Source organism: Schistocerca piceifrons, chromosome 1 (assembly GCF_021461385.2).
Source record: "Schistocerca piceifrons isolate TAMUIC-IGC-003096 chromosome 1, iqSchPice1.1, whole genome shotgun sequence".
Taxonomy (NCBI): Eukaryota; Metazoa; Arthropoda; class Insecta; order Orthoptera; family Acrididae; genus Schistocerca; species Schistocerca piceifrons.
Genome location: NC_060138.1, coordinates 91,646,902 through 91,659,092, shown reverse-complemented (window position 1 = coordinate 91,659,092; position 12,191 = coordinate 91,646,902). Strand labels below are relative to the sequence as shown.

Genomic DNA, 12,191 nt, shown 5'->3' with positions numbered 1-12,191 from the left:
CCGAGCGGTTCTAGGCGCTACAGTCTGGAACCGCGCGACCACTACGGTCGCAGGTTCGAATCCTACCTCGGGCATGGATGTGAGCCATTTTTTGAACCATCAGTCACATAGAACTTAAACTATTTAACACTAACTGACCTAAAGATATCACACGCATCCATGCCCGACGCAGGACTCGAAAATGCGGCCGCGGACAGCGACAAGATCTGGCTATCAAACTACATGACACATCAGACGACTTACCATACAACTTCGCGTTACGCCTCACCCTGTACATACTTAACACAAACTTGAGAACCTTACGTGACAGTGGCTCTTTTCTTTAAAGTTTAATTTTTCCTTGTCCCAGCCCCAGGACAGTTTTCTGATAAGAGGAAATGACTACTGCGTAGCCGGCCGGGACAGCCGAGCGGTTCTAGGCGCTACAGTCTGGAACCGCGCGACCACTACGGTCGCAGGTTCGAATCCTGCCTCGGGCATGGATGTGAGCCATTTTTTGAACCACCAGTCACATAGAACTTAAACTATTCAACCCTAACTGACCTAAAGATATCACACGCATCCATGCCCGACGCAGGACTCGAAAATGCGGCCGCGGACAGCGACAAGATCTGGCTATCAAACTACATGACACATCAGACGACTTACCATACGACTTCGCGTTACGCCTCACCCTGTACATACTTAACACAAACTTGAGAACCTTACGTGACAGTGGCTCTTTTCTTTAAAGTTTAATTTTTCCTTGTCCCAGCCCCAGGACAGTTTTCTGATAAGAGGAGATGACTACTGCGTAGCCGGCCGGGGCAGCCGAGCGGTTCTAGGCGCTACAGTCTGGAACCGCGCGACCACTACGGTCGCAGGTTCGAATCCTGCCTCGGGCATGGATGTGAGCCATTTTTTGAACCATCAGTCACATAGAACTTAAACTATTTAACCCTAACTGACCTAAAGATATCACACGCATCCATGCCCGACGCAGGACTCGAAAATGCGGCCGCGGACAGCGACAAGATCTGGCTATCAAACTACATGACACATCAGACGACTTACCATACGACTTCGCGTTACGCCTCACCCTGTACATACTTAACACAAACTTGAGTACCTTACGTGACAGTGGCTCTTTTCTTTAAAGTTTAATTTTTCCTTGTCCCAGCCCCAGGACAGTTTTCTGATAAGAGGAGATGACTACTGCGTAGCCGGCCGGGGCAGCCGAGCGGTTCTAGGCGCTACAGTCTGGAACCGCGCGACCACTACGGTCGCAGGTTCGAATCCGGCCCCGGGCATGGATGTGAGCCATTTTTTGAACCATCAGTCACATAGAACTTAAACTATTTAACCCTAACTGACCTAAAGATATCACACGCATCCATGCCCGACGCAGGACTCGAAAATGCGGCCGCGGACAGCGACAAGATCTGGCTATCAAACTACATGTCACATCAGACGACTTACCATACAACTTCGCGTTACGCCTCACCCTGTACATACTTAACACAAACTTGAGAACCTTACGTGACAGTGGCTCTTTTCTTTAAAGTTTAATTTTTCCTTGTCCCAGCCCCAGGACAGTTTTCTGATAAGAGGAGATGACTACTGCGTAGCCGGCCGGGGCAGCCGAGCGGTTCTAGGCGCTACAGTCTGGAACCGCGCGACCACTACGGTCGCAGGTTCGAATCCTGCCTCGGGCATGGATGTGAGGCATTTTTTGAACCATCAGTCACATAGAACTTAAACTATTTAACCCTAACTGACCTAAAGATATCACACGCATCCATGCCCGACGCAGGACTCGAAAATGCGGCCGCGGACAGCGACAAGATCTGGCTATCAAACTACATGACACATCAGACGACTTACCATACGACTTCGCGTTACGCCTCACCCTGTACATACTTAACACAAACTTGAGTACCTTACGTGACAGTGGCTCTTTTCTTTAAAGTTTAATTTTTCCTTGTCCCAGCCCCAGGACAGTTTTCTGATAAGAGGAGATGACTACTGCGTAGCCGGCCGGGGCAGCCGAGCGGTTCTAGGCGCTACAGTCTGGAACCGCGCGACCACTACGGTCGCAGGTTCGAATCCGGCCCCGGGCATGGATGTGAGCCATTTTTTGAACCATCAGTCACATAGAACTTAAACTATTTAACCCTAACTGACCTAAAGATATCACACGCATCCATGCCCGACGCAGGACTCGAAAATGCGGCCGCGGACAGCGACAAGATCTGGCTATCAAACTACATGTCACATCAGACGACTTACCATACAACTTCGCGTTACGCCTCACCCTGTACATACTTAACACAAACTTGAGAACCTTACGTGACAGTGGCTCTTTTCTTTAAAGTTTAATTTTTCCTTGTCCCAGCCCCAGGACAGTTTTCTGATAAGAGGAAATGACTACTGCGTAGCCGGCCGGGGCAGCCGAGCGGTTCTAGGCGCTACAGTCTGGAACCGCGCGACCACTACGGTCGCAGGTTCGAATCCTGCCTCAGGCATTGATGTGAGCCATTTTTTGAACCATCAGTCACATAGAACTTAAACTATTTAACCCTAACTGACCTAAAGATATCACACGCATCCATGCCCGACGCAGGACTCGAAAATGCGGCCGCGGACAGCGACAAGATCTGGCTATCAAACTACATGACACATCAGACGACTTACCATACGACTTCGCGTTACGCCTCACCCTGTACATACTTAACACAAACTTGAGTACCTTACGTGACAGTGGCTCTTTTCTTTAAAGTTTAATTTTTCCTTGTCCCAGCCCCAGGACAGTTTTCTGATAAGAGGAGATGACTACTGCGTAGCCGGCCGGGGCAGCCGAGCGGTTCTAGGCGCTACAGTCTGGAACCGCGCGACCACTACGGTCGCAGGTTCGAATCCTGCCTCAGGCATTGATGTGAGCCATTTTTTGAACCATCAGTCACATAGAACTTAAACTATTTAACCCTAACTGACCTAAAGATATCACACGCATCCATGCCCGACGCAGGACTCGAAAATGCGGCCGCGGACAGCGACAAGATCTGGCTATCAAACTACATGTCACATCAGACGACTTACCATACAACTTCGCGTTACGCCTCACCCTGTACATACTTAACACAAACTTGAGAACCTTACGTGACAGTGGCTCTTTTCTTTAAAGTTTAATTTTTCCTTGTCCCAGCCCCAGGACAGTTTTCTGATAAGAGGAAATGACTACTGCGTAGCCGGCCGGGGCAGCCGAGCGGTTCTAGGCGCTACAGTCTGGAACCGCGCGACCACTACGGTCGCAGGTTCGAATCCTGCCTCAGGCATTGATGTGAGCCATTTTTTGAACCATCAGTCACATAGAACTTAAACTATTTAACCCTAACTGACCTAAAGATATCACACGCATCCATGCCCGACGCAGGACTCGAAAATGCGGCCGCGGACAGCGACAAGATCTGGCTATCAAACTACATGACACATCAGACGACTTACCATACGACTTCGCGTTACGCCTCACCCTGTACATACTTAACACAAACTTGAGTACCTTACGTGACAGTGGCTCTTTTCTTTAAAGTTTAATTTTTCCTTGTCCCAGCCCCAGGACTGTTTTCTGATAAGAGGAAATGATTACTGCGTAGCCGGCCGGGGCAGCCGAGCGGTTCTAGGCGCTACAGTCTGGAACCGCGCGACCACTACGGTCGCAGGTTCGAATCCTGCCTCAGGCATTGATGTGAGCCATTTTTTGAACCATCAGTCACATAGAACTTAAACTATTTAACCCTAACTGACCTAAAGATATCACACGCATCCATGCCCGACGCAGGACTCGAAAATGCGGCCGCGGACAGCGACAAGATCTGGCTATCAAACTACATGTCACATCAGACGACTTACCATACAACTTCGCGTTACGCCTCACCCTGTACATACTTAACACAAACTTGAGAACCTTACGTGACAGTGGCTCTTTTCTTTAAAGTTTAATTTTTCCTTGTCCCAGCCCCAGGACAGTTTTCTGATAAGAGGAAATGACTACTGCGTAGCCGGCCGGGGCAGCCGAGCGGTTCTAGGCGCTACAGTCTGGAACCGCGCGACCACTACGGTCGCAGGTTCGAATCCTGCCTCAGGCATTGATGTGAGCCATTTTTTGAACCATCAGTCACATAGAACTTAAACTATTTAACCCTAACTGACCTAAAGATATCACACGCATCCATGCCCGACGCAGGACTCGAAAATGCGGCCGCGGACAGCGACAAGATCTGGCTATCAAACTACATGTCACATCAGACGACTTACCATACAACTTCGCGTTACGCCTCACCCTGTACATACTTAACACAAACTTGAGAACCTTACGTGACAGTGGCTCTTTTCTTTAAAGTTTAATTTTTCCTTGTCCCAGCCCCAGGACAGTTTTCTGATAAGAGGAAATGACTACTGCGTAGCCGGCCGGGGCAGCCGAGCGGTTCTAGGCGCTACAGTCTGGAACCGCGCGACCACTACGGTCGCAGGTTCGAATCCTGCCTCAGGCATTGATGTGAGCCATTTTTTGAACCATCAGTCACATAGAACTTAAACTATTTAACCCTAACTGACCTAAAGATATCACACGCATCCATGCCCGACGCAGGACTCGAAAATGCGGCCGCGGACAGCGACAAGATCTGGCTATCAAACTACATGACACATCAGACGACTTACCATACGACTTCGCGTTACGCTCGCGCTTTCAAACTCACAGTTTATTAGAAACGATTGCCTCAATTCACCCTCGAGAAACAACGTGCGGTAAACACGGATAAGAGCACAGTACTACAATGGCGGAGGGTGCAAGCTGCCCCGAATTCTCCGTACAGGTAACGCTGCATCTGTTCCACGACGCCACTGAGGACGGTTCATGAGAGATTAACAAGTGGAGCTACTCTGAGAGCCAACATATGTGACTGGTGGCACAGTATTTCCAGTGTGGCGTATTCCACTTGGTGACTCGATGCTGTTCTGAAGACTGCAATTCACTTTCATCTGAAAGCAACGCACGTGAACGATCTCAGAACAGCGACGTGTTGCTATGATTACGTCGAATATCTCTGTCGATACATAAAGTGTACGAATAAGTAGGTATACGACAAATAGATCGATACGGCGCTGAATCCCATCCGTTGCATAAATAATGATTTATTCAGCCCAATAGCTTCAGAAAATGAGAAAGATGGCGTAACAAGTAGAATGCATATAGAAGTGTTGTAAAAGAGTCCGAATGACTATGTGTGAACTGAACAGAGACTTGAAAGACAGGTATCAACTGCTATTTCTTACGGATTTATTTCCACTGCTGCTAAACCTTAGCCTAGCGTCCCTTTGGCGCTTTCCCTCGCGGGCAGCCGTGCGGTGCGGACGTACGGAGCGGCTGGTCGTGTTTACTTCGTCGCTGCCGGCGGCGGTCGCTGTGCATGGTGAGTGCGCGCTTACAGCGTTAACACTAACCTCAGTAATGAATACCCGAACGCAGTCAAGAATCAACCAGAACGGAAAGACACTCTTAAATTGACATTCGACCCGAAATTTGCAAGACCAAAATCCTTTGAGGTAGAATTATTTGTTCGAGATGTTATGAAATTAACGCTTGACGATTTAATTGCCATACACTTATCGATCGTTGGTAGTACCGTCTACCTGAAATTGGTGACGCCTGAAAGATGCGAGCAAATTCTTCAGTCTTGTGGTGGATCTCTTAAGTTCAAACATTCAGACGGATACGTTGGCGACGTACAAATAACGCAGGCAGGCCTGGGGTTGCGAACCATTAGAATATTTGAATTGCCTTTCGAAGTAACTGCCGAGCAGATTAACGCCAAACTACGGGAATATGGTTCGGTAGTAAGCAACGTCGCTGAGAAATGGTCAGGTCAACATATATTCCCAGTATTAAACGGTGTGCGGCAAGCGAAAATCGAGTTGCTGAAGCATATTCCATCTTACATCATTATAAGTGGATACAGGGCCATAGTAATTTATGACGGGCAACCACGGACATGCTCGGGATGTGGATCTACCGCACACGTCCGTGCACAGTGTATTCAAAGGCGCGTAGCGCAGATCCCGACTGGCGAGCGTGAGCAGCCTGGCCCAAGTTCTACGTTGCCGATCACTTAAGCATCCGCCGCCCGTGTGAACACCGCTCCAGAGCTCAGCGTCGATTTCAACCTAGATGCGTACACTGACAACAAAGAGGAGAACATACCAATGGAGACGAGTAATGTGCCGGAAACCCGCGGAGCTTCCTTACAGGAAGTTAAGGAGGAAAATAAGGAGACGCAGGGTGGCAGCCAGGTCAATGTTGTCTCCGAACAGCCGCAAGCGGCGGAAGTTTTTCCCATGGACGAAGACTGTGCCACTCAAGAGAACACTGCTCAAAACTCCAAGTGCCCTTCCCCGGAAAAGCAGAAGAAACGAAGAATCGTGCAACAGGGTGCTGACACAAAAGCGCAACCACTGCGCGAGAAGGCCAATCAGGTGCGTCTGAAGCTGATCGAGGTGACGTCTCAGGTTTCCACTGCAACTCCCCAGACGTCCAAAAAGTCCCGAACTGACGACTCAGAGGCTGACTCCGACAACAGACCCTCCCCATCACAGACGAAGATGATGTCAGTAGATACAGAAGGTACAGGTGGCCACCTGCCAGATAGCAGTGCAGATCCGCGTGAAGCTCACCATCCGCGTAACTGGGCGGACGACGTCGAAGAATGCCCTCACGACAACGATATGACCGAAGTACAGGGACACCACCGAGAGACAGTGTCAGAAGTCCGGGAAACGGAATCGCAAGGGCAACGGAAGACTGAAACTGCTGTTACGGCGGTGGATGCCGACCCCGACTTATTTTAATTGATGCCCCTCCGTCATCACTAAGGGAGCGGCTCAACGCCACGCATACCTCTGCCATCATGCCACCTTTACAGGCATACCGTGTTGCCACGGTCAACATCAACAAGATCAGCAGCACGTCAAAGCTGAAGAATCTTACGGACTTCTTATATCGACATTGAGCTGTTGCAAGAGGTCGCCGATATTGATCTGGAGCGTATCACAGGTTACAATGCGTTAATCAATCCGGGACATGGCAGTGAACTCGGAACCGCACTTCTGACCAAAGAAGGCATCACCGTAGTCAATGTCGACAGCCTGCCAAACAGCAGAGGTATCGCGGGGACGATCCACAACACCAGATTCATAAATGTTTACGCCCCTTCTGGAACGGGAAAAAAGCGTCAGAGATTGGAATTTTTTAAGGAGGAGGTCGTGCCACTTTTTACAACCCGCACAGGCCAAGTAATATTTGCAGATGATTTCAACTGTGTACTAAAACCAAAAGACCAAACGCCAAATTTTAACACTTCCGTCGAACTTCTGGACATTGTTAGAGACTTAAACCTACCCGACACGTGTGAACTTAAACACGGCGACACGCCCGGTTTTACTCACGTCACCAGCCATTCTGCCAGCCGCATTGACAGAATTTATGCTCAAAAATTGGTTCAAATGGCTCTGAGCACTATGGGACTTAACATCTATGGTCATCAGTCCCCTAGAACTTAGAACTACTTAAACCTAACTAACCTAAGGACATCGCACAACACCCAGTCATCACGAGGCAGAGAAAATCCCTGACCCCGCCGGGAATCGAACCCGGGAACCCGGGCGCGGGAAGCGAGAACGCTACCGCACGACCACGAGCTGCGGACTGAGAATTTATGCAACTTCCAATTTACGGCACAATATTTTGCAAGTGGAGAGATGGCCACTTATATTCTCTGACCATGTAGCATATATATGTACCATAAATATGGAAAAACAGGGTACGTATAGAGCAAGAGGCCCGTGGAAACTGAATGTTACCCATTTATCAGATCCAGGGTGCCACGCCGTCTTCCAGCACACATGGGCAGATTGTGAAAGGAAATTTCCACTGTACAATTCGGCTTTCTGGTGGTGGATAAAATGTGCAAAGCCAGCTCTCATAAAAGCGATGAAATGTTACTCTCGCGAGAAATGCGCCTGGCAGAGGACCACAACAGAATTCTACTTTCGGTGCCTACGCGACCTTTATAAAGACGATACTACAGTAGCGGACAATCACATGCAGATTAAAAGAATCAAGGCGACACTGCCAACACTGATGCGAAAACAATCTGAAGGCTGTAAAGTGAGAACACGTCTGCAAAATGCAGTGCGGGAGGAGATAACATCCATGTACCACGTTATACAAGAGCAAAAAAGAAGAAACAGGAAAATACTGACGGCGCTAAAAACTGCAGACGGTCGCCTTCTCAATACACAAACTGCTATTCAAGAAGAAATTTATAAATATTTTACGGCGTTCCTAGCTGAAAAACCAATAGATGTGGCAGCACAGGCAGTCCTTACGAAAAGGGCGTGGGGGAGACTTGGTCCGGAACAAGCGGAAGAACTCGCCTCAGACATACTCGAGGATGCAGTAACAGACGCCATTCTCCGAAGCCCAATAAATAAATCGCCTGGTCCTGACGGATTACCCGCCGAGTTTTATCGTACGTTTAGGCAACAGTTCACTAGTAAGTTGACTCTGGTCTGTAATGACATTATGAACATTCGAAATGACAGCCTGAAAGATTTTTGTAAAGGGATAGTGGTGCTAGTTCCAAAAACTCCAGGAGGCAAAAGTGTTGAAAATCTCCGGCCTTTAACATTACTTAACACTGACTATAAAATTTTCGCACGTGTCATTATGCAACGATTAAATTCGGTCATTACCAGCGTTACCGGCGACTACCAAACGTGTGTCGGAACAAATAGAAATATTTTCCACACTTTAACTGCATATAGAGATCTGATAGCGATTGCCGAAGCCTGTGACATCCCAAATGCTCTCGTGTCCCTCGACTTTGTAAAGGCCTTTGACAGGGTGAACCACTCCTATCTCGTATGAACCATGGACGCCATGCGTTTTCCTCAGAAAATCACTGATACTGTTAAAACCCTCCTGATGAATGGTACGTCGCAAATCAATGTAAATGGACGCTTAAGCAGGCCGGTCAGTATCGCAAGTTCGGTACGACAGGGCTGCCCAATGTCGATTGCATTGTTTGGCATAGCACTGGAACCATTCTTGTACTCCCTGACGCAAGACCTTCCAGGACTGCTCATTCACGGTCAGAAGATTATTTGCCAGGCATACGCAGATGATGTCAGTTTTGTAGTAACGAAAGACGAGGACTTAGAGAAAGCTTTCCACATTGTAACAACGTATGAAGCTGCATCGGGGGCGAAACTCCACCGTCACAAGTCAGGCTTACTGCACATTGGACGCGGATTAGAACTCGGTGCTGCTGACAGAATCAGAAGCTTGGAAACGATCACCTGCCTCGGGATTGAATACACATGCAATAGCCGCCGTACGTCTGCCTTGAACTATAGAAAACTGCTGGCAAAAATGCCCGCTGGCATACGGCAACATAGCCTGCGAACTCTAAATGCCATTCAAAGGGTGTCTTTAGTTAATATCTACATAATTTCCAAAGTAAATTACGTTGCCCAAGTACTGCCATTGCCCAAGACTATGGCACAACAAATGTTAGCAGCGCTTGGCCACTTTGTTACCAGGGGTCAGATATTTAAAGTAAAGTATGAAACCCTCACCCTCCCAGTTTGGAAGTGAGGCCTCAATTTGACGGATGTCTACCTCAAAGCAAAAGCCTTGTATGTTAGTCAAACATACAAACAGTGGCACAGATCACCTAACACACTGACGTCTCACATTTAGAATGAAATAGTGCCCCCCAATCTGGACCCACCTGTAGATGTAAAACACATTCTGAACTCGCTCTGTCACTTAAGGTATTTCATCCTAGAACTTAGCTACATACAAAGAAGAATTCCAGAGGCAGACCGACACAAAGTCAAAGCAATTTACGCCACAATGACGGAAAATAAACCACGCAATATAGTGGAGGAGAAATGTACGGGTTATAACTGCAAACAAGTCTGGGAGAACATTCACGACACGCATCTTTCATCTACAGTGCGCTCTACTTGGTACACGGCAGTCAATAGGAAATTCCCGACCAATTCGAGGTTACACAAGATTCACCTGGCTGAAACACCGAATTGTATCAGATGTCACTTAGTCGACACAGACGAGCATCGATTTGCTTGCGACGCTGTACAGGACATATGGTCCCTCTGCACACAGAAACTCGCAACCATAATGCGAACATCACCGCCGGCCGCGGTGGTCTAGCGGTTCTAGGCGCTCAGTCCGGAACCGCGAGACTGCTACGGTCGCAGGTTCGAATCCTGCCTCGGGCATGGATGTGTGTGATGTCCTTAGGTTAGTTAGGTTTAAGTAGTTCTAAGTTCTAGGGGACTGATGACCACAGATGTTAAGTCCCATAGTGCTCAGAGCCATTGGCACCATTTTTTTCGAACATCACCAAGATCGATAACACCGACACGCCTACTCAATCCTCACGAAGCTCCCTATCCCAATACAAAACGACGTGCAGTCTATTGGCTAAAGGGCCAGACTGTATACTACATCCTATCCGAGAAAGAGAAGAGTGAAGAAGAATATTGGATATATTTAACGATGGAACGCCAGACACTGATACGAACGACGAAATATAGAGAAAACTATGCTTGTTTTTTTATTAAGAACGTTGACATAGAGTCACTATATTGCAAGAATCTTTACTTTATCACTTCTTTTAATCTCTTTACTATTTTTTTCATATCATTTGCCATACTAATGGGGAGACATTTTTACTCTTTAATTTCCTTTATGTTAGAAAACCAAAAAGGTTACCTGGTAGGATGGCATGGAGAATTTTGTGGCCGAGGCTTCGGAGTTCAGCGAAGCTGAAACAGAAATAACACTTGCGAGATGGACAAAAAAAAAAAACGAATGTTCGACAACGGAATACATTAGCAATAGCTATTCACCGAGAAGACAAACTCTGAAGCCCCCAGTCTGCTGAAATTCCACGCGTACACCTACGGAGAGTCAGGGGTACCAATCAAGAAGTATTTTCATTTCCGTCTAATGAGGAGACATTTAGTTAATTATAATTACAGCTACTGAAGCTAGCCGCTGAAGGCAATTTTGGCGAGTGCAAGTGACGGGTTATAAGGGGAGGAAGGAAGGCCGAAAAAAAAAAAAAAAAAAAATTGGCGTAGAGGATAGCGCGTTGGACTTCTAATCCAAAGGTCGTGGGTTCGATCCCCACAAGGGATGGGCAATTTTTAAAACTACATGCTGAAGACGACATTGATACTCGAACATGGGTGATCACTAGTGTGTTCGAGAGGCAGCAATGGTTGTGTACTCAGCAGTATGATACAGATTGTTTAAATTTCATAGGCCAGGAAATTTCTCGAAATTCAGTTATCGCGCATGGTATTTTATGTTAAAGGGCACATACCTTTCCTTGTGAGACCAATTGTTTCACCTTCAAAGGGCTGTGTATGTCAATCAGAGAGTCATAGGTCGGTACTGCAATGGCGGCAGATGCACGCTGCCCCGAATTCTCCGTACAGGTAACGCTACATCTGTGCCACGACGCCACTGAGGGCGGTTCATGAGAAATTAACAAGTGGAACTACTCTAAGAGCCAACGTATGTGACTGATCGCACCGTATTTCCAGTGTGGCGTATTCCACTTGGTGGCTCGATGCTGTTCCAAAGACTGCAATTCACTTTCATCTGAAAGCAACGCACGTGAACGATCTCAGAGCAGTGGCGTATTGCTATGATTGCGTCGAATATCTCTGTCGATACATAAAGTGTACGAATAAGTAGGTATACGACAAATAGAGCGATACGGCGCTGTATCCCATCTGTTGCATAAATAATGATTTTTTCAGCTCAATTGCTTCAGAAAATGAGAAGGTTGGCGTAACAAGTAGAATGCATATAGAAGTTTTGTGGAAGAGTGCTAATGAGTATGTGTGAACTGAAGAGAGACTTGAAAGACAGGTATCAACTGCTATTTCTTATGGATTTATTTACACTGCTGCAAAGCCTTAGCCTAGCGTCCCTTTGGCAATTCCGGCTTTCGTCGTCACCGCGGTCGGACGTGTTAGCTAGTTGCTCCGCGTCGTCGGTGTCCTTGCCAGTGTTTACTGTTTGCTGTTGTGTGTTTCTGTGTTCCGAGTGCTTC

General features: G+C 47.5%; 1 non-coding gene across 1 annotated transcript; it reads left to right on the top strand.

Annotated features, from left to right (window-relative positions):
• Nucleotides 1-11,197: 11,197 nt before the first annotated feature.
• On the top strand, nucleotides 11,198-11,266 carry Trnar-ucu. Its single transcript has one exon. It is a non-coding gene; the product is annotated as a tRNA-Arg (tRNA).
• Nucleotides 11,267-12,191: the final 925 nt, after the last annotated feature.